Source organism: Cryptotermes secundus, unplaced genomic scaffold, assembly GCF_002891405.2.
Source record: "Cryptotermes secundus unplaced genomic scaffold, Csec_1.0 scaffold250, whole genome shotgun sequence".
In the NCBI taxonomy this organism is placed as follows: domain Eukaryota; kingdom Metazoa; phylum Arthropoda; class Insecta; order Blattodea; family Kalotermitidae; genus Cryptotermes; species Cryptotermes secundus.
The window spans coordinates 319,665-342,574 of record NW_019738873.1 but is presented as its reverse complement, the minus strand read 5'-3'; the positions used below and the strand labels follow the sequence as shown (position 1 = coordinate 342,574).

The 22,910-nt window shown below is 42.2% G+C and overlaps 1 protein-coding gene across 3 annotated transcripts in view; it reads left to right on the top strand.

Annotated features, from left to right (window-relative positions):
* The first annotated feature begins 1,551 nt into the window (after window positions 1–1,551).
* The window catches only part of LOC111871105, a 233,237-nt gene continuing 211,878 nt past the window's right edge, over window positions 1,552–22,910 (top strand). Inside the window, exon 1 of one of the 3 annotated variants that reach the window (XM_023863913.2) lies at window positions 1,552–1,663. The gene's annotated coding sequence lies outside the window, so the exon portion shown is untranslated. The remainder of the gene's footprint in view (window positions 1,664–22,910) is intronic. The other 2 variants (XM_023863910.2, XM_023863911.2) reach the window with 2 other exon arrangements.

The following is a 22,910-nucleotide window of genomic DNA, read 5'->3' as shown; positions in this document are numbered from 1 at the left end:
AATAACCTTTTCCTGTCGTCGGTTTTATTATCTATTAATATATGCCCCGAAGCGATCACAGTAAACGGCGTCCGCTGTATGTCCAGAATATGAAATGATTAATGTGAGTAACTTACTATAGAAATGATTTGACTACACAGTCCAGTATGACTCAAAAGTATATTTATATGTATATATGTTTTATTTTACATTTCAACGAACAACTAATATATTTTTTTAAATGTTATTGTCGCGTACTCCGATTGTATATGTTAATTATTCACGTTGCAAAGGAAAGAAAAGCAAAAAATGAACGCAAGAAATTAAACATAATAAGACAGATTTTATCTTCGACCATCAAGTGACCCCACAAATTACGACAAGGAATGATGTCATATCATTTGGCTGGAAAAAGTATTACGTCATATATCACATTCTGTTGATTGAAACTGGTGTTCGAAATTAGAATATTGAAAACTATTTTAATGTGTTAGGCCGGTCTCGGTAGCCGAGCGGTCTAAGACATGCACTGTCTTTGGTTGCCCGGAAGCCGGGATCGTGGGTTCGAATCCGACTCAAGGCATCGATGTTTAATGTTTGTGTGTGTGTGTGTGCCCGCGTTTTTCTGTGTTCGTGTACAGGTAGAGGCTTTGCGAATAGCTGATCACCCACCCAAGGCGTCCTACCGAATGTATAAAATCTAGTAAACCGAAGTGAAACGGGGAGTTTCATGGAGGTAGGCCAAGGCCCAAATTGGAGCTGTAGCGCCAAAGGTAAAAAAAATAGTGTTTAGTACTTTGTAGAAATATCAAATAGTGTAGCTTTATAGTTGATTAATTTACAGTTCAAACTATAGTTCTTATACAGACGGGTGTAAATACAAGTGAGCTTCAGAATTTGTTGACCTAATTCGTTACGAGTTTCATATTTTAACCTTCTGTGACCAAAGAAAGATTAAATGACAAGAGGTTGGATAAAACTGCATAATGAGGAGCTTCATAACTTGTACTCTTCTCCAAGTATAATTAGAATGATCAAATCAAGGAGGATGAGGTGGGCAGGTCATGTAGCACGAATGGGGGAGACGAGGAATGCGTATAGGTTATTGGTGGGAAAGCCAGAAGGAAAGAGACCACAGGGAAGACCAAGGCGTAGGTGGGTGGATAATATTAGAATGGATCTTAGAGAGATAGGATGGGATGGTATGGATTGGATAAATCTGGCTCATTATAGGGACCAGTGGAGGGCTTTTGTGAACACGGTGATGAACTTTCGGGTTCCATAAAATGCTGGGAAATTCTTGAGTAGCTGCAGAATTGGCGGCTCCTCAAGAAGGGCTCAGCTCCATGAGTGAGTAAGTAAGTAAGTAAGTGTTAGCGGCCTAACACTGTGCGGTGTGATAGAATGGTAACAATATTTCAGAGGCATGTACTATCTACATTTTTGTGAATAAACTTAAGAACTCGCAACCCAAAAGATCGCCGCCCCTCACAACTGTAAATCTGTTATTGTTAGGTGTTTGATTTGCGCCTGCCAGATCGTGCGCTACGACAGCCAGGTTGCGAACCCCGGGCTCGCCACGCCCGCCTGCTCAACCCGCCCATCCAGCATGCAGTGCGCGCAGACGTCCACAGTGCCTCAGTTGTGTTCTGACCAGCTGCCGGTTCGTGTGGGCTACAGAAAGGTAAGGCTCTCACATTGCTTGCATTGAGATTTACCAAGTTCAGTATTGTTAATCCACCATCTGGACGCTTAGATCTCTGCAAGCCGTTATGGTGTAACACAAAACTCTTTCCCCGTGTCATGTGTACAAGCAACTGCATTGTGTAACGTTGATTTTATGTGTTCGGTTCCTCTGTGAATTTGTTGTGAATGTGAGGGTGTCATGAACGTGCAATACTGTGAAGATTACACAACCTGTTGATGCCAGAGGTAACATATCATGATTTGGTACCAAATATCATATCACATTAATGAAATAATATGTAAGAATTGGTGAAGGTTCCATGGTGAATTAGTTACAGAACGGTCGTGAATTCTAACAACTTCTTTTGGCTCAAAGATATATTAAGAAATATTTATTTAAGCCTTTAAAGCACTTTATTATCTATACGTACATTAGAAGACTGCATTTTCCCTTTTACGGTGTATTACCTAGTGCAACGTTAAGAATTAGTTATATGTCTGTAATAGGCGCAGTGTGTTTCTTTTGGAGATGGAGCCGATGTGTCGTTGTTATTATTTACATGAACATCAATCTGAAAATTGTTAAAAAGGGAACTGGTTGAACGCCGGCCTCTCTAATATATGATGATGATAATGATAATGATAATAATAATAATGATGATGATGATGATAATAATAATAATTCAATTTAATTCGTGTTTATTTACGTGCAAACTTATGAGCACAGTAGCCAATTACAAAGTTAGCACGAGTAAATAGAAATACACAAAAATAATTAACGCACAAAATACAAAATATGACAGTTAATATAATAGCAGTGAATTAATAAAAATTAAGAAAGTTGAAATTAGCTTTAATAATAATTCAATTCAATTCGATTCAATTCATGTTTATTTACGTGCAAACTTAACAGCACAAAGGCCAATTACAAAGCTAGCACGAATAGAGAAATACACAAAATAATTTAAAAACAAAATACAAAAATGATAGTCTATATTAATTACACAGCATGAAGAAGATATAGAAGCAAAGATACACAGACAAAGCCACAATGTGAGAATTTGAGTTTCAAATTGAGCAGCATACAATAATAATAATAATAATAACGAAATTAATAATAATAATGATAATAATAATAGTTTAATTAGTTCAGTATAAGATATGTTTCATCAACAGAGTTTTTGGTTCAAAGACGTCAATGTCCCTATAGACAACATTAGTAGCAGAAGCGCATCTAGCAGAGGGGCAATTTTTACTAACAGAACGGACATTGAACATAGGAAAATAATAATAATAATAATAATGCTGTAGTTAATGACAGCCTTTTCCCTCAATATCCAAGGTTTCCTTCGAGGCAAAGGGTCGTTCAGTGTGCAGATTGCTGAATTAAATTTGAAAATTGTGAAACACTGTGTCACATACTTTCATGAGGTCAGGCATTCGAAAAACGGAAGAAAAATACTTGATGTGAACAAAATTGTGTGTCAAATTGAATTGGAATTACTAGGAGACTGCGACAACTTAATTCTTAGTAACATTAAAGCTGAACTGGAGTCCTTCTGTATAATGTAATTTGGGCCTTAAGTTCACAAGAAGCAGAAGTTAGAATAATCTTTAACCGTTTAATTGGGCTATGCAATAAAAATCTCGTTTTTCTTCTTCAGCTGTCCTGAATTGAGCTATGCACAAACAATATTATTAAATCTCTTGAAAACTGGTAACCTGATAACGTTTTGTATACTTATAATATCCTCAAATTTATTCTTATAAAATTAGAAATATATTAGGTGCATGGATTACAACATAAATTTATTAAAAATTCCGTTTCAGCCGAGAGAACAATACAGAAACACGGAATCATAGAGGTAGTGTACATTGCTGTATAGTCGTTGGTTAGATCGATTCCTCCAAGTTCGATTTTTAGTTTAATTGAGTTTACTTTCCCAGTTACCTTGCTGTTCAGCAGTCTCACATGTACAGCCTAAGGGATGTTTAACCTTTTGAAGCCCCAAGAGGGAGAGTCAAGGAAGAATAGGAGAAGACTAAGCGAAATAAGGAGAGCGTGGGAGAAGTGTGAAACACTTCATTTGAAGGTGGGGGGGAGGGAGGTAGGAGAAAGTATACACCTGTATCACAGTTCCCAGCCTTCGTCCGCTCGCTCCTCTGATAATGGCAGTAGGAAAGTGCAGGCTATAGAACGGTTAGAATTAGCGGCATGAGAAAAATTTTCAGAATTTTCAATTTCTAAAATATTAGTGAAGTGTAAAGATAAAGTTGGGCATGTACTGTCTTCGCTCGCTTGGAAACCGGGATCGTGGGTTCGAATCCCACTCAGGGCATGGATGTTTAGTTTGTGTGTGTGCGTTTTTCTGTGTTTGTGTACAGGTAGAGGCCTTGCGACGAGCTGATCACCCGCCCAAGGAGTCCTACCGTACGTGTAAGATCTAGAAAAACCGAAGTGAACGGAGAAGTTCATGGAGGTAGGCCTAGGCCCACTGGGGCTGTAGTGCCAAGGAAAAAAAAAAGATAAAGTTGTCCATGTGCTTAACTAATTAAGCACTAGGCCATGGTGATGTATGGGGGAGTGGATGTACAGACCCACGTTTTCCTGACCTCGGCACTAATTTGAGGTGAGTGGTCAGTTTCACGCTCCGGCAGCTTTACTCCCGGGGAAAAAGGTCCGTTATAAATTAGATAGGAGGCTGGGTGGGCGTAAGTGCCGGTCTGGACGACATGGAAGTTTGAAAATCCTTGCCCCCACCGGGATTCTATTTCCGTCTCCTTAGTCGTCCATCCCGCAGCCAGTCGCCATAGTGGATTGTGTATTTTGAAAAGATAATATAATGGTCTTTGCAGCAAATGGAACAAAATTTGATGATTCAAATTGTGACGACTGCATGAGAAACCAGTAGCAGAAACTGGGAAACTGGGAACCGTCTCAGCGTTCGCGTTAAGTCAAAACCACAGAAAAACTTTCGTTATGTTGGCCAATGGCAAGCACTTGCGGATACATACTGACTTCTAGCAAGCTCAAATTTCATACAAAAAAAAAAACTCCGTGATTTTAGTACGCAAGCGAACTATACCGACCGAGCGACCGCCGCTTCTCGGCGAAGTTTAGTGCCAACTTTTTAGGATAGAGGGTGTCGCGCGGTGAGCGCAACGAATCGCCACGGCCTTTAATTTTGGTTTTCTAGACCGGAGCCGCTATTTCCTTGAAATAGCTCCTCAGTTATCATCACGAGGCTGAGTGGACCCTGTTCTAGACCCAATACTTCTCAGAAAATCTGGTAGCCCCGGGAATCGAACCCGGACTTCTGGATCTGTAGCCAGGAACGCTGATACAAATAATAACTACAATTTTAATTCCTACTGCAGATAAAACATGCTTTGTCTGCATTACAAAGATCAACCAAGGAAACAGCATTGCGGACGGAGGTAGTGTGTGTGAATGAAGAAATAGCCTCTGTTTGTTCTGAGAATAGCAGGAAACGCACTGTGGACAAAGTGCAGAGTTATTGAATGTCAAAACAGTGGTTCTGTTATGTTCAGCCATTGCGTAACACCGTATCGACTTCTAGATTTATGTGGTGTCCATGGCAGGACAATTCTGGAAGATGAATAAAGCAGCCTATTGAACGGGTATCAGGTTATTGTCCCGAGATTCTCTCATATGAACGTGATAAAGCCATGGAATATCTCTGTGGAAACAGCAGATCTGTGCCCGGGATTAAAATGGAATACTTGGAATGGAAGTTACGAGTTTTAATTCGTGACAATCCCCTCGATGTATGTGTGATATGTGCAGTAATATTTTGTCAAATAGGTTGGTTAATTAGATAACACCGGAAGATAGATTTAAAAGAGGTTTCCCTGAAAGCCTCTCTAACAATTTCTTTTCTTCAGTTGCATATATTATGTTAAAAAAGGTAAATTTGTCCCTGTACTTAACTAATTAAACACTACGCTAAGAAGGCGTATGGGGTAGTGGATGTATAGATCCACATTATCTTGACCTCGGCACTAGTTGGAGGTGAGTGGTCAGCTTCAAGTTCCAACCGCTTTATCCCCGGGATAGAGCCCCAGGTATCTATTGTATAGGAGGTAGGGTGGATCCCAGAGCAGGTCTGGACGATTGAAGAAGTGAAAATTGTTGACCCTACCGGGACTCGAACTCCGACCCCTTGGTCGTCCAGCCGATAACCATTCGCTATACCGGCGTACAGTAACTTCTCAAAGCGTAGTGGGTACTTTACGTACTGGTTGCTTTAGCACGAGCAGGTCTGCAGATTACCCGCGGAATTAATTTTTGTGTTTCGTGTGATTTTCGCTGTATGCAGCGATTATTTCCGGTAAAATAACATTAACCGATTGTTGTTCTTAATGAAGATGCACTGTTTTCTGTTCTATAGAAATTTTATTTTAAAATTTTATTTAGATGAGCTAGCAACTGGTATGGACAGACGAGCCCACTTGTGAAAGATGCCTAGAAGAGCTTGAATCAGCCACACACACATCCTGTGTGATTGTGAGACCTTACCTTATTTAAGATTTCAGCGCCTGAGCCAGTACTTCTTGGAACCAAGTGACTATTATGACGCCCCCCACCATTTCATCCGAAATACAATAGATCAGTGATGGTCGCGGTGCAAGGGCCAAATTACTATAACCCACCCTTACACATTCAATACCTACATACATAAATGAGCTAGCCCTAGTTTGAAACTAAGGTAGGCCGCACACCGGTCTGAGTCATGATGCTGACGAATCACGAATGAAGCAAAACTGCGTCTTCTCTCTCATGTCTTGATGCTTGCCTTGACGCAATTGGTGTGCGGCCGCCCTATACTTCTTACAATTCTGAAGTATAAACTTTCATACTACACTAATCAAAGGACGAGTTATAGAACAACTAACAAATTGATGCTCATTCTCTTCTAGAAGAAAAGTGTCTCCCATTGTTCTCATAAGTTTCACCATTCATCACCTGTCGGGCCACTGATCTCTCATACCTCGTCTTTCTTCTTATCTTCTTAACCCACAGTTTTCAAGGGCCGTGTGGTGCTCATTAGTAGCCACGGTGGCACTAAGAGCAGATTTGAGATGTTAACCAACTATAGTTTATGTAGTAATGGCTCGAAGGAACTGATTGCGGACATAGAATAAAATTTGAGTATCTCAGAATGCATCCATTTTTATCAATCATTATATTGATGGGTCTTCAGTTGTATCGCACAATATTTGCAAAATAGCAGCTGATGAATTCAGTTGCTTTATCGATCTAAGAATCTTCCGACAAGCTGCATAATCCCCCTAAGACCTCGTTTTACAAGTTCACAAGATCTTGTCTTCTTGTTGTCGTGTATTTTATCAGATATGGTTTTCCCAGCCGGTCACGGTAACCGAGCGGTCTTAGGCATGTACTGTTTTCGCTCCCTCGGAAGCCGGGATCGTGGGTTCGAATCCCACAAAATGCATGGATATTTGGTGTGTGTATGCGTTTATTCCGTGTTTGTGTTGTCCTGTGTTAAGCTGATCACTCGTCCAAGGAGTCCTACCGTCAGTAAAATGATCAAAACGAAAAAAAAAAACAAAAAAAACTTCGACTTAAGGTAAAAGAGGAACGGATTAAGTAAGCAAGTTTTCCCAGCTTTTCAGTCTCCTTTCTCTCGGATGCTGTTAATGATCTCTTTCTACAGCTTCTTCCTCTGTTCTGTTTATGAACGCGCATGCTCAGCTGAACGTCTGGATGTCCGTAACCGTGTTAGTTTGCCTCTTGCTGTTTCTTTTTGAGAAGCTTCATTACTACTGGATTAGACTGTGGGGAAGCCAGGATAGCTCAGTCAATATAGTGACTAGGTACGGGCTTCAAAACCGCGAGGTGCAGTTGATTTCTCTCAGGGACAATATTTTCCGTCTTCACCGCCCCCAGCCTGGCTGCGGGGTCCAATGAGCCTCCTATACAGTATGTAGTGCGGGTGTTTTCACCCAGGGGTGTAAAGGTCGCCATTCTCCTTTATTTAGCACCAAAGTTAGGAATGCTTGGAACTGTACCTCCAGTCCCTCATACGTCTTTCATGGTGTAGTTTTTAATAAGACGCAGGGAGAACTTCAGCCGGTCACAGTAGCCGCGCTGTCTAAAGCATGTACTGACGCTGGGATCGTGGGTACGAATCCCACTTAGGGCATCGATAATTGGTATGTGTATACATTTATTTTGTGTTTGTGTTGTCCTGTGTTTAGGTGGCGGCCTTGCGACGGGATGATCACTCGTCCAAGGAGTCCTACCGTCTGTGTGAAGTAAATACATAACTGAATAAGACTCCTGGGCCCTTAATTGGCTGGAAGAACCATTGGAAAAAAGAACTTTGCTTTAGGAAATAGTACTCAGTTCTGTGACATCGTATAGTCCGATAAGGTTGTTATCAAGATTGTGGAGGAAACTATTTCCTCCGTGCTGATGAAAATTCTGTCTTTCGGAAGAATATGCTGCCCCCGTATTCAGGATAGGCTGCAGTTCGAATCTTCGTCGCATTAGAAACCTGAGATCCAAAATTTTTAGTATGGTTTGACATGTCCCTTTGTGCACGTGGACGTGTTCTCTTCGTTTTCCAAATAAAAAACACACCTTGGCTCTAACCTACCTTTATGATTGATTTTTTTTTTCCTGTCACGTTGCAGCGATGTCTTCGTACACAATGCCAGTTACATATATTTGTCCTCTCGGCGCTAACAACGGTGTAGTTATTGAGAAATTGATATTCGCTCAGCTCGTCAATATATTGACCTCTGTGGAACCCAGAACTCGTTATACAGTGTTCAGAAGACTTTCGCTCCCAAATCTGTCTCAGGTCAGTTGCAATCAATCCACACCGCGTCTCCTTAAAATGCATTCTTGTGTAATTGTCCAATATCTGGCTGGATTTCTCCAAGTTGTAAATTTTCTTTAGATTTTCAGACTAAAATACTGTGCATGAACTTGAAGCAGCCCCCATGCGTGCTGCATGTCTCTCCCTTATCCTACCTTAATAGCACTAAGTAAATAGTATCAAGTTATCATTATTATTATCATTCGCCACCTCACTGCCATATTAAAAACTTTGATTGTTCTCTGGTGCAAGGCCTCATATGTGTGGAGTTTGTAATACGTATTTTAATGTTGTGTCTTAACTCTCGCAGATGTTTTGTGCTGTGCTTGGCTTGTATATCCTGTCGGTTTTGGTACAGGTGTCCGGAGATAGGGGTTAACTGTATCGATTGAACCAAAGTGAGTAGGTTTTACATCAAGACGGAGACAGAATCCAGTCTCCGAAACGTTGTGTTTTAAATAAAAGCAGGACAGTGGGTAGTGTCCAGGAAAGTAATGTTTGTCTTTTGAGGGTTGAAATTCTCTTTACTGCACTGCAAAAATGATTGATAATCAGGTACATGTTACCTGTAATAGAAGCTAAAGGAAAAAAGTATATTTCCCGATTTAAACGTTCATGTACCTCGGTACGAAGTAACTTAAACCATGTTATATTCTAAGCTTTTAGATTATTTACTTACTTACTTACTCATGGAGCTGAGCCCTTCTGGAGGAGCCGGCCAATTCTGCAGCTACTCAAGAATTTCCTAGCATTTTATAGATCCCGAAGGTTAATTACCGTGTTTACAAGAGCCCTCCACTGGTCCCTATCCTAAGCCAGATCTATCCAATCCATACCATCCAATCCTGTCTCTCTAAGATTCATTCTAATATTGTTCACCCACCTACGCCTTTGTCTTCCCTGTGGTCTCTTTCTTTCTGTCTTTCCCACCAATATCCTATACGCATTCTTCGTCTCCCTCATTCGTGCTGCATGACCTGCCCAGCTCATCCTCCTTGACTTTTAGATTCTCTGCAAATATAAATAAATAAATGAAAAGCCTCGTACAAAACCGCATATCCCTTCCGTATTACAGTACACTGTACACTGCAAAGATAAGCAAAACGCCATGTCCTCACACGAGTTGCACCGAGATAGAGCTCTTTCACTGTATAGTACATTGTACACTGTACAGACGAGCAACACGCCATGTCCTCACACGAGTTGCACCGAGATAGAGCTATGTCACTGTACAGTACACTGTACCCTGTACAGACGAGCAACACGCCATGTCCTCACTCGAGTTACAAAGTGCATTGATGTTGACAGTGGAATTTTCGAAAATTTATTATGCTAAGTAAAGTGTAGCATTTTTTACACCTGAACAATAAATACCGTCATAATAAACAGTACGTAATATCTCTTTCTTATCAACAATTTAGAACTGTACAGTGAAACACATCTATTTCGGAAGCCGTTTGTAATGACCCCGGCTATGAAATCCAAGTATATTGCCCTTTCCTCTTGGGACACTGTAGAATAACCTCTTTTCGACTGTAACTGCCTGTAGTCTGGTAGAAGTTTACCGGCTTTTCGAAGGCACCTGCCTCTTTCACTTCCATATGTTGAAGATGTGAGCATGCTCTGCCGAAACGTTGAATTTCTGTGAGGCTAACGGCATTACATCTCAGAAGACTGTAAACTTTATAGTCGCAGCAGTGACAGCACGAGATATCACGTCAAGCTTCACGATGAAAGTAAGAGACGAAACTTTATATAGGCTGCCAAAGCGCCAACTGGTGCCATCTGGTGCCATCTGGTTTAGGACAGGGGCCAGTGGTGGTTTTGTTTTGAACAAGATAATGAACTTTCTGATTTCATAAGAGACAGGAAAATTTTTGAGTAGATACGCGATTATTACGTAGTTTCTCTTGCCTGCAGTTATATAATTAAGGAATTATTGTTATTATTATTATTATTATTATTATTATTGCCAGTCACGGAAAGAGCGCGGTCGAAGGCATTAAATGTCTTCGCCCGCTCGAACGTAGGAATGGTGGGTTCGAATCCCACTCAAGGCATGAATATCTGTGTTTGTAATTGTTATATCAACGAACTTCGTGCACAGAACGCAGTGAGTCTTAGTGTTTTACCAGGCCGCGCCATAGCTCAAGCGGTTAGTCTCTGGCTTCCCAACGGGGCGGCCCGGGTTCGATCCCGGGGTCTGGTCAAGTGGGATTTGTGGTGGACAAAAGGGCGCTGGGGCAGGTTTTCTCCGAGTACTTCGGTTTCCCCTGCCAATCTTCATTCCACCAATTGCTACACAATCACCCTCACCTATCATCTGCGGCTGGTACAGTAGGCCAGAAGTGGCCGCGGTACAAGGGACTTAGTCCCACCCCACTAGCAATAAAAAAATAATAGTGTTTAAGCAGGTTACATGTACAGTAGCCACACTGGGATTTGAAGGGCTTCAAATCATTATCATAAACGTTTAATGCAGTAATCTCGAAAATGTTTTCTGTTGCCGAATTTGTAATTTTGAACGCTCTAGTCGTTTCATATTAAACTTGTTCGGTAGTTTAGAGTGCCTTACACAAATTCCACTCCTCATTTGGCCGTCCAGTTACCAACTTTAATTTGTCGAGTTTCCCACCAACGAATTTTGACCAGAGAACCCCAATGCGATCTACGTACCTGTATATTTAGTGTAATGTGTTTAGTGTGAACAGAAACTTGTTCAGAATTGATTAATTATTGTTTGGGGGGATAATCATTTTGAACGATTTTGAGTTGCCTTTGTTTGGATACTGAGTAAGCGGAGAACTGAACACGTGGGCGCGCAGAACAGAGTTATAGCGTCCTCATGGGTTCACTTTAGAGCTGTTTAGACACCCGAACGATGAGTTTTAATGGCTTCTACTTCGAATTAGATTTTTCATCAAAGATTCCTTTTATTCTCCCCTTTGTGTTTCGTTCAATTAATAATGAATACAATTAAATCGATTTATTACAATTAACTTGTTCAAAGTTGTAATCTAGGTAGTACCCCTGTGCTATTTTTAGATTACTATCTACTTTTTTCATTTTTGCATGATACTTATATTAAACTATTATCAGGAATTAGGTGGCTGTGACTATAGACGGGGTATGGATTGGTGAATTTATTTATTGACCACTCGTACACACCACTCACACCTAAACTTTACAGATCACTGAAACACACAGACTAGGGTCCTCAGTCTATTGATCTCCACTAGCCTTTTCCTGACAGTGGTTTCTAACAGTGGAGATGCTTCAGCTTCCCGTACTCAGGTCCTCTTGTCACAGCTGTCCGTACAGAACTCTTGTTAACCAACGTCTCATATAAGTGGGTCCCAGGTTGTTGGCTATTTCACACCAACTTCCCTGTCTTCTCTTCACAGACTGACTTTCATCTGAAATGTCTCACTCACCAACCAGCTGCTTCACGTCACTTCACTCATTGCTGGCAGTTCCTGACAACTTCTGGGAACTCGGCTGGTGTCCTCGTTATATAACTTCGGATCGGAGCCAACAGAAAACATGGCCTCCGGTAATTCTTCTGTTGTCATGGACTGATGCCTAAAAATAGAATGCGAGTAGGTTTACCGACCGTTATTTAGAAACGGGTGTTTGGTTATACGTCTATTGATTAGCAACGGTTGTACTCGTCCGTCTCGAAGTCTCAACACAGCAACGGGTCTACACACCACAGTATTTAAGTGTGTAGGGTGATGCGTCAGAAATTTACCCCGTGTGGAGGCGGTATCGAATACCTCCACCGTAGCCCTGCGAATCGTAGGAGGCGACGAAAAGGGATCCAATGCCTGGGTGCATAACTGGCCCGCCCTGTTCCTGGGGGATATAAATACGGGGACATGGCGCTCCAGGTCGGGGGAGAGTCGAGTCTGAAACAGCAAAATGTGGTCATGAGCCTCGCAGGACTCCAACTTGAGAATGACTGCGCTGGCCAGAGCCGGCAGCAATTGTAAACTACAGACTCATCCTCTTGTCAGAACGATGTTAACATAAGGACTATGACTGCAAGTGTCCAGCTGAAAAAAAAAATCTCTGTCCGTGAATTTCAAGGATCATGGAGCTAAGAGGAACTGATTGGCCAATAGTAAAGTAATTCTGACTCTGACTCTGATTCTGTCAGAAATTGCTTAGAAGTAAACTCTGTTATTCTTCACAGATTTAATAATATGTATTACGTTTTCCGGACGATTGAAAGAAATATGGAAATTTAACAATAGATACACCATTGCAGTTTAGACCAAAATAGTCGCCACTATAGTGAAAATTACAAAAAAACTCATGCTTAGCAGCGGAAAGCAATGTGTGTCTTGTGGTTTAAAGAATCTCAGTGTTACAAGAGTCCTACGTTAGTAGGGTATAGTGTTCACGAAAAACCTTTCTTGGAAATGCCCGGATGTGTTCAAAGGAAGAGGCTCCAAAATGAAGGAGCCTTATGACGGGGAAAAAAGACGCAGCACTTGAAGACTCAGTTCCTCAAGGCATGTAGGAAAACCTTCGAAAAAGTTTAATTTTTTTTTCATTGGAAACGAATGTACCTTACACCACCTGTCAGCTCACTGTGCACTGTAAAGTAAAAAAGTAAAGCTATCCCTGTAACAGGCCGTGAAGTCCCATAGGGTTGTGAGACGTTGAGGTTCCCACATTATCTAGACAATCGGCTCAAAGATGGCGGTAAGGTTATCAGCCTTAGGCGCCGGCCGCGCTTTACTTCCCAGGAAAATTATTTAATTAATTCCTGGTTCTCATTTCTGTTAGAGACTGAGTCGACTACAGGGTCATAGTGTGGCTGGAAGGATTAGGATAATGGAAAAATCCAATGAACTCATCGGGACTTGAACCCGCGACCTTCCGGCTTGTAGCATAGTGCCTCAACCAACTAAAACCTGAATATATTTCCATACCACATCCAGCATCTGCAGGTATTGCAATTGTATGGGCTGTGCATGCCGTTTTGAACTCACAAATTTGCTGCAGAAGAGCGGCCAAGTTCCAAGTGTACGGAAGATTCAATACGTGTAAGGAGATCATTTAGCTAGGGAACAGAAAGCTCCCAAGTTTCCTGCGAGCTTGATACAATAAATCCGAGAGGAAATGTCTTGTGTAAAGTTACACGCTACAGATTGGACTGAGGTTTTTTTTTCTCTTTGGCAAGGAAGCAATTGATTGGCATCGTCTGGTCCCTACACGTGTGTGGACTCATAAACCAAGTTTGGTTGAGGGGTAATGCTTTCTCCGGTACCTCATCTCCTGGCCCAGAAATTCACTCGAACTGACAACACTCAATTTTCATTTGGGTTCCTTGAAGAAACGCGTGTACGTTCACAGTGCAAGAGAAACTGTAGACCTGAGGGACGGGACTGGTGAAGTGGCAGATGCATGCAAGCTGATACCCCCTCTGTCATGGGTACCATGTTCAGTTGCAGTTATTTCCCCCCCACAAGCTCATATATATCCTGTAGTGACGTGTACAGTTTCCAAAAATTTCATGAGTACTTTCTGTTCTGTGATTTTTCTTTTAACTTTTATATCATTTCCAATGAATCTGTCACATTGTAATTCACTGTATTACATGAATTAAATCGTTTTAGATATGATCCCTTATACGATATAAGAGCAGGAATAGCTCAGTCGGTATAGTGACTGGCTATTGGCTGCAATAACAAGGGGTGGGATTTCGAGTACTGGTAGTTTCAAGAATTTTCTCCACTTAGTCTAGACCGGCCCTGAGGGCCCACCCAGCCTCTTATCCAATGGGTACCGGGACTTTTTCCCCGTGTGTTAAGCGGCCGGGGCGTGAAACTGACCACTCACCTCCAACTAGTGCCGAGGTCAAGAAAATGTGGATCTATACATCCACTCCCCCTACGTCTTCATGGCGTAGTGCTTAATTAGTTAAGCACAGGGACAACTTTACCTTTTTTTCTTATGCCATTTGTGATGATAATTCGCTTCCCTTAGTCGGAGGTGGAGTTCAACTGGGTCCACTCGACACGGCGGGCACTGATTGGCCTATTGTCCCTGCCCCGTGTGATTATGATGATGGGGAATTTGGTGGAATGAAGATTGGGAGGGGAAACCGAAGTACTAGGAGAAAACCCGCCCCAGCGCCACTTTGTCCACCACAAATCCCACTTGACCAGACCCGGGACCGAACACGGGCCGCCGTGGTGGGAAGTCAACTATTAACCATCTGTGGTCATAAGTACTGATGTATACAAATTATTTTAAAGCTGGCGATCGGTAGAAAGAGAAGCAGTAGCTTACATTTTCTTTTTCCCTTGGCACTACAGCCCCAGTGGGCCTAGGCCTACCTCCATGAACTTCTCCGTTCACTTCGGTTTTTCTAGATCTTACACATTCGGTAGGACTCCTTGGGCGGGTGATCAGCTCGTCGCAAGGCCTCTACCTGTACACAAACACAGAAAAACGCACACACACAAACTAAACCTCCATGCCCTCAGTGGGATTCGAACCCACGATCCTGGTTTCCAAGCGAGCGAAGACAATACATGCCTTAGACCGCTCGGCTACCGTGACCGGCAGCTTACATATTGTATCGCATATTGTATGTGTTGTCTGGTATCCTGGTAACGCGAGAAGTAATTAATGGTTTCCGGATTAGATGAATCGATTTATTGGTTATTCACCAGGCGAAACTACAATTAGTTGTAACACAATCTTACTGTAACTATAACACTTCGTAACTACGAACAATGATAACACTCTAATTGTTGCTGTAACAACACCACATAAAATAAAGACTTCGCTTCTGAATGCTTCTGACTGCTTCTGACTTCTTTTTCTGACTTCAATCTGTGTCCAGTCTTCTGTTGGTCGGTTCTCTCCCTGATGTATGTTGCGGTCGAACCGTATGAAGATCGCCTTTTTCAAGAGTAGAGTTATCGCGTTCTCCACTGTTACTGTGCTTTGGAGGTTCGTTGCCGTGTGAACGGAAACGTTTCTGTATGCGTTGCCTAGGAATCGACGTGTCTCTGTATGCAATGCATTGCTTCTTCAGCCGTACTCGTTGCTGTTGAAACACGTTCCAACAGTTCGCCGTCCGGTAGCGGCGCCTTCCTTGTTCCCACGGGAGCGTTCTCAGCGAAGCCCCGCCCAGCAGATGGACAGACTGCAGCTTTCAGGCGTCATGTCACAGTATGCTTGTCTGCGATCGCTGTATTTGCTTTATATATTAGAAAAGCTGAATGCTGATCTGTCGAGATGTTGATGTCATAATTTCATTATTATTTTATATGTTGTATTGTAGTAAGTGGGGCACGAGGTAGCGTAGCTGGTTGAGTCACTATGCTACAAGCCGGAAGGTCACGGGTTCGAGTCCGGTTGAGGTGGATTTTTCAATTTACCTAATCCTTCCAGCTGCACTATGGCCCTGGGGTCGACTCAGCCTCTAACAGAAGTGAGTACCAGGAATCTTCCTGGGGGGGTAAAGGGCGGCTGGCACGTAAGACACCGCCATCTGTGACCCGATTTTCTAGACAATGTGGGATCCTCAACGTTTCACAACCCTATGGGCCTCCATGGCCTGTTATAGGGGTAACTTTATCTTTACCTTTATGTTGTATTGTATTTATTTGAGTGACCGTGCGGTCTTCGTTCTCTCGAAGTATGGGATCGTAGGTTCGAATGCCACTCAAAGCATTGATGTCTGTATTGTGCGCATTTATTCTGTGTTTGTGTTGTTTTGTGTGTAGGTAGCGGCTTTGCGACGGGCTGATCCCCCGTCCAAGGTGTCCTACCGACTGCGTACAGGATCGTGAACCCGAAAAAGCGGCCAAGGCACAACAAAGGGATGTAGAGCCATATTAATAATAATTCAATTCAATTCGTGTTTATTTACGTGCAAACTTAACAGCACAGAGGCTAATTACAAAGTTGGCACGAGTACATAGAAATACACAAAATAACTAAAAAGCAAAATACAAATAGGACAGTGTATATAATGGTAATAAATTAATAATAATTCCAAGAAAAATTAAAGTTAGCATTAATAGGTGAAAAAATAAAATAAGTACATTTCGAATGGTTATTCCATTATGTGGTGAAAAAGGACAATACACATACATACACACATAGAAGTTAATAATAATAATAATAATAATAATAATAATAATAATAATAATAATAATAATAATAACCCAATTCTTATTTATTCGTGTGGCAGCTCAACATCCTAATTCAATTCAATTCAGTTCAATTCAATTCATGTTTATTTACGTGAAACTTAACAGCACAGAGGCCAATTAAAAGGTTAGCATGAGTACATAGAATTACATATTACATAATAATAATAATTGCATATATTTGAAGAAAATACATTTCTTTCGAACTGCTGGTAAGATATGGAGTCAACAGTTTGCTCCATAAATTTCCTTTCGTCCAGAAATGAACTGTATTGGAAATTCTCTCTGGTCTCACACAACTGGGACTAGATCCGTGTTCTGGAGCCTAAACAGTACGGTGTACCACAAGCACTCGGTTTTCACAAACACAAGTAGGCCTCTGCAATATGCGTTCATCAATTTGTATGCAATGGAATTCTATATGAAAATTTTAGCAAGGAGAAGGCTCACTTAAATGACCACACAAAGGCAAGAATGTCCCTAATGTCGTGGAATACGGAATTTACACAAAGCCTCGTTTTGGACGCAGGAAAGGGAGGATTTATAGCACGCAGGAGTCCCTCTTGTCCTCAAGAGAACAAAGGTCCGCTGCTGTTTTCACAAAAGACTATCACTGAATCCTATTCTGAGTCAGATGAATCCAATCTACACTGCCCCATTCTGCCCAGCCTCACACTATCATCCATTGCAGGAATAGTGACTGATTTAACAAGTCGAAGCTTGAGAGAAGGGAAGTGAAAGTGGGGGTAGTAGGGAGAAACGCCGGTCACAGTGGCCGCGCGGTCTAAGGCATGAACCCTCTTCGCCCCTTCGAACACTGGAATCGCGGGTTAGAATCCCTCGTGAGGTATGGTGCGTTTATTCTGCGTTTCTGCTGTCCTGTGTGCAGCTAGCGGCCTTGCGACGGGCTGATCCCCATTCCAAGGTGCCCTATGTCCTATCGAACGGTTTCCGGAAGTGTATGTGTACATGTGATCTATTCCGAACGGTTTCCGAGATAGAGCTATTCAACTGTACAGTTCCAAAACTGTTGATAAGAAAGAGATATCACGTACTGTTTCTAATTTATTGTTCAAGTGACAAAGTTGGTACAGTTTACCTAGCATAACACATTTTCGAAAATTCCACTACCATCGACATCAATACACTTTGCAACTCGTGAGACATGGAGTGTTGTTCGTCTGTACTGTGTACAATGTACTGTACAGTGAAATAGCTCTATCTCGGTGCAACTCGTGTGAGGACATGCTCCTCTGTACAGTGTACAGTAAACTGTACAGTGAAATAGCTCTATCTCGGTGCAACTCGTGTGAGGACATGCTCGTCTGTACAGTGTACAGTATACTGTACAGTGAAATAGCTCTATCTCGGTGCAACTCGTGTGAGGACATGCTCGTCTGTACAGTGTACTCTACAGTAAAATAGCTCTATCTCGGTGTAACTCGTGTGAGGACATGGCGTGAAGTATTGTTTGTGCTGTATAACCCAAAACATTCCATTTTCCACTGACTTATCTCCTTCAATTCCCAGATGCCGTTCTTTCGCTATAACTTAGCTTTACCAGAAGAAACAAATGGACTCTGCCGAGAACATTGTTATTCACATTTTCTCTCAGTTTTTCCCCCAGAAAAATGATAGTGTCTCCCACTTCTGCCGATCCAGCTGTTCTTCCTTTTCGCTCATTTGTTTGGATACGCTTGTAGTTGGAGTACCAGAAGGGTATCCATCTATTTTATGCTTCACAAAGCTGTTAATTTGCTGCTTAACATTTGAAGAGATGTTCTAGTGTTCAGTGTCTGCGGTGAACTTCGAGTCAGCAGCTAACGGTTGGGTTGTTCCATTTGGCAGGTATACCTGTCCCCTTGTTACGCACAGGTCTTCATTTTCCGCCGACTACCGTCTGTCATTCATCCTTCGTTTCTTAGCTCTTTTCCGATTTTTTCCTCCATTTTCCTGCGATTCTTGTTCGCCTTGGTTATTTGCCTTGGCTTTCGAGATGTCAGATCAAAAAGGATTGTTCATTTACGCATCCCGCCCTCGTTAACTAACCCTTGTGATGAATCCCCTACGAGAGGCTTTGAGATGTATTCCATTTCTGAGAACACTCGAGATTCAGAAGCGAATTTTCATTTTATTTCTTTATGTACAGGACCTGAGACCTTCAACTCATACTCCTTTCAGTGAAATATACAATTAGAAATGCCTGTTTGTTCCGTGCATCTTTGTCCTAACTGACCTGCTGTAACTCCAACTTCATTCATTCATTCATTCATTCATTCATTCATCAATGACTCTACAGACTTCTGTTGGGCCTTCTCCTCTTCATCAGTTTCGTAATCTTTTTAACACAGACAGTAAGATTCCTTGGAAAGGGGATCAGCCCATCGCAAGGCCGCTACTTGCACACAGGACAAACAAACAGAATAAACGCATACATAGACATACCTCGAGTGGATCTGAACTCACGATCCCACAGTTCGAGCGGGCGAAGACAGTTCATGCCTCAGACCGCTCGACCACTATCATCGGCAATGCACTCCCAGTAATTCAATTTATAAGACATCGCTTGAAAATGTGACGGTTGAGTTCGGGTAATGCTTGGTGCTATTAAGTCCAGAACCTTTAGTATTCTCGTCTGCTGGCCAAAAACAAAAGTTAGAGTATACAGAACTATAATTTTGGCTGTGGTTCTGTATGGGTGTGAAACTTTGACTCTGACATTAAGGAAGGAACATAGACTGAGGGTGTTTGAGAACAGGATGTTGAGGAGAATATTTGGACCGAAGAGAGATGAAGTGACGGGAGACTGGAGAAAACTGCATAATGAGGAGCTTCATAACTTGTACTCTTCTCCAAGTATAATTAGAATGATGATGTCAAGATGGATGAGATGGGCAGGGCATGTAGCACGGATTGGGGAGAAGAGGAATACATATTGGACATTATTGGGAAAGCCAGAAGGAAAGAAACCACTTGGAAGACCAAGACGCAGGTGAATGGATAATATTAAAATGGATCTGACAGAGATAGGATGGGATGATATGGACTCGATTGATCTGGCTGAGGACAGGGACCAGAGGTGTGCTTTTGTGAACACGGCGATGGACTTTCGGGCTGCATAAAATGATGGAAATTTCTTGAGTTGCTGCGTGACTGGCGACTTCTCAAGAAGGGCTCAGCTCCATGCAGTTAGTAATATATAATGAACTTATGTGGGACATGTCACACTGTGTGACGGCAGCCACTCCAGTTGAGCGGAACCAGAGTGCTTCTGTGTGAAGAGCCCAGATCTGACGTTCTCCCTTCGCCAACTTCTCTAAAATGCGAAGCGATCTGCGGTAACTTTCTGATTTATGGTTTATGATGCAGAGTTTAGGCGATTTCTTTATTTCGTTTTAACCCGACAAATTTCGATTTTGCTGAATAGTATTTCTACTATTTTTGCTTCTCCTGTACAGTCTCCCCTCGCGTCGTGCCCAGTATATTTACGAACACTGATTCCCTCCGGACCGTCCCTGTGGTCTAGTGGTCAGCGTCCCTAGCTACAGATCCAGAGGTCCGGGTTCGATTCCTGGGGCTACCAGATTTTTTTCGGAGAAGTAGTGGATCTGGAACGGGGTCCACTCAGCCTGGTGATGGTAAGTGAGGAGCTATTTCAAGGAAATAGCGGTTCCGGTCTAGAAAACCGAAATTAACGGCCGTGGCGATTCGTTGCGCTGACCACGCAACACCCTAAACTTCGCCGAGAAGCAGCGGTCGCTCGGTCGGTATAGTTCGCTTGCGGACTAAAATCACGGAGTTAGATTGTTTGTTTTGAATCCCTCCGATGTGCCATTGTAGGTACATTTTTCCTTATTTTTTCTCTCCCCGTGGCTCTACAGTCCCATGGACTTTGGCCGCCTTTTCAGTTCCTTAAACTTGTACGCATTCAGTAGGACTCCTTGGACGCGGGACCAGCCCGTCGCAAGGCCACTACCTACACACAAAACAACACAAACACAGAATAAACGCACACAGACATCCATGCCTCGAGTGGAATTCGAACCCACGAACTCAATGTTCGAGTAGGCGAAGGCGGTTAATGCCTCAGACTGAGCGGCCACTGCGAGCGGCATGGGTACGCAAATGGACAAATTAAATAATGCGCTGAACAATACGACATTCCTGCACTTTTATCTTTAAGCTATTTTCTCGTCAGTAATGTAACACAGTAGCCGAGCGGTCTGAGGCATGAACTGTCTTCGCTCGCTCGGAAGCCGGGATCGTGGCTTCGGATCTATTTCCTGTGAGGTACGACATGAATTCTTATATATTATTCTTGTACACTGCCGGTCACGGTAGCCGAGCGGTCTGAGGCATGAACTGTCTTCGCTCGCTCGGAAGCCGGGATCGTGGCTTCGGATCTATTTCCTGTGAGGTACGACATGAATTCTTATATATTATTCTTGTACACTGCCGGTCACGGTAGCCGAGCGGTCTGAGGCATGAACTGTCTTCGCTCGCTCGGAAGCCGGGATCGTGGCTTCGAATCCCACACAAGGCACGCATGTTTTTGTGTATGCCTTTATTCTGTGTTTGTGTTTCCCTGTGTTTAGGTAGAGATCTTGCGACGAGCTGATCACCCGTCCAAAGAGTCCTTCCATGTGTAAAATAATCATGAAACTGAGAAATCAGCCCTATTCTCCGAAGTTGGAGCAAGAGAAGAGGGGATATTAATCTCAAAAACATCAATAGAGGGAGGTAAACAAAAATAGCAGAAGAGTAGGTGAAAAGGGAAAGCCGTGGGAGTAGTGAAATATATTTTATTATATATCCCTGTTTGTACGGAAGAAATAAATTTAATGAAGGTAATATCTACTGTAATTCAGTTGCAACATCACACAGAACAGACTGTGCCTGGACTACAAAGCCAAATTGTTTTACCGTTTATGAAGTAACCTTTCTTCATTTCAAGCATCGTAAGCAAGAGCATAAATACACTTCGTGTGCGTAATTAGGAGATTTTGAGCGGGTTATATATCTATAGTAAGCAAAGTGCTGTGAAAGGTTAACAACGCTGTATCAACTGCTTCTTACACGGTATTCAGATGAGAAGCTGAACTATACTCATGAGACCTCTTACAACATCCAGATTGTGATGTAATAGTGAAATGGATCTTGAACAAGTAGGATATTAGGATCAGCTGAATTAAACTGCTCTGGATAGGGACCAGTGGAAGGCTTTTGTGAACATGATGATGAACCACTGGATTTTATAAGAAGCAGGAATGTCTTAACTAGCTGAGTTATTATTGCTGCTCCACGAGAAGTCTGCTTTACAGCAAATTCGAATTTCAAGTACAACGAAAAAAGCACCAAATCTAATCCCAAACCCCGAAGTACATTAAGAAACTTAGTCTTGTTGATAATTTTTTACTAACATGGACAATATTGTGACGCATATGACCATTGCTAGGCAACGGCTCGGTAAATACACTCCCGGAGTTATGCTTTCCACAATAGGACATCCATTGCTAGGTAACGGGTCAATAAACACGCATTCTAGGAAAAGGGAAGGAAAGTGTTTTCCTTGGAGTAGTGCCGAGGAATTATAAGAGGGCGCAGAACGAGTTCCGAGACTAACAACTGCAAGAGTACAACGGAGAACGAGACTGTAGCCTGTCCCATTGATCTGTGAAGTGGGTAGACTAGCGATCGCGCTATATGAGAGAGATTGTAAAGAAACGCTAATAAATCCAGCCATTCAATTGAGAACCCATAATTATTAGTCACGGAACCCAAAGTACGTGACAGTATTGTAACTTACGCATTGAATAAATTGTACCTAAGTCCAATTAATGACCAAACCCTGCTGTACAAACAAGTCAAGAAGTGTATATTGATAATATTGTGACTAATTGTTAAAATAACGCGGAGAATAGTATTATAGTGTTTAGCAACGGAGAACTGCGAACAGTATTCAGATGGAGTGTCTGAGGACAAAATAAGGACATGAGAATCACTACACTTTCCAGACATTCGAAACAGATACCAGTGTATTCGAAGGTTTCTGTTCGAGTATTTCGAAACATGGCTTCGTTTACAAATAAGAAGCGAACAGAGGTGATGAATAAACTCAATATATGTAATGGTATTTCTCAGGTTTCTTAACCGAGTGTAACAATTTCCCCACAGCTGCAAATTGTATGGCTTGGGG